Source organism: Nicotiana tomentosiformis, chromosome 5 (genome assembly GCF_000390325.3).
Source record: "Nicotiana tomentosiformis chromosome 5, ASM39032v3, whole genome shotgun sequence".
NCBI lineage: Eukaryota > Viridiplantae > Streptophyta > Magnoliopsida > Solanales > Solanaceae > Nicotiana > Nicotiana tomentosiformis.
The window spans coordinates 63,530,064-63,530,876 of NC_090816.1; positions in this window are offsets into that span (position 1 = coordinate 63,530,064).

An 813-nucleotide genomic window follows, 5' to 3' on the forward strand; every position below is an offset into this window, starting at 1 on the left:
TCGAATCATTCGCTCGACTTCCAAGCCTACGGGCTACCATTATTTCGAGTTCGAGCAAACACTCACTCAACCATTAAGCCTACGGGCTACTTTGACTATTACGCCTACGGGCTACATTGCATCAAGTTCGAATCATTCGCTCGACTTCCAAGCCTACGGGCTACCTTTATTTTGAGTTCGAGCAATCACTCACTCGAACATTAAGCCTACGGGCTACTCTGACTATTACGCCTACGGGCTACATTGCATCGAGTTCGAATCATTCGCTCTACTGCCAAGCCTACGGGCTACCTTTATTTCGAGTTCGAGCAATCACTCACTTGACCATTAAGCCTACGGGCTACTTTGACTATTACGCCTACGGGCTACATTGCATTGAGTTCGAATCATTCGCTCGACTGCCAAGCCTATGAGCTACCTTTATTTCGAGTTCGAGCAATCACTCACTCGACCATTAAGCCTACGGGCTACTTTGACTATTACGTCTACGGGCTACATTGCATCGAGTTCGAACATTCACTCGACTACTAAGCCTACGGGCTACCTTTATTTCAAGTTCAAGCAATCACTCACTCGACCATTAAGCCTACGGCCTACTTTGACTATTACGCCTACGGGCTACATTGCATCGAATTCGAATCATTCACTCGACTGCCAAGCCTACGGGCTACCTTTATTTCTAGTTCGAGCAATCACTCACTCGACCATTAAGCCTACGGGCTACTTTGACTATTACGCCTACGGGCTACATTGCATCGAGTTCGAATCATTCGCTCGACTGCCAAGCCTACGGGCTACCTTTATTTCGAGTTC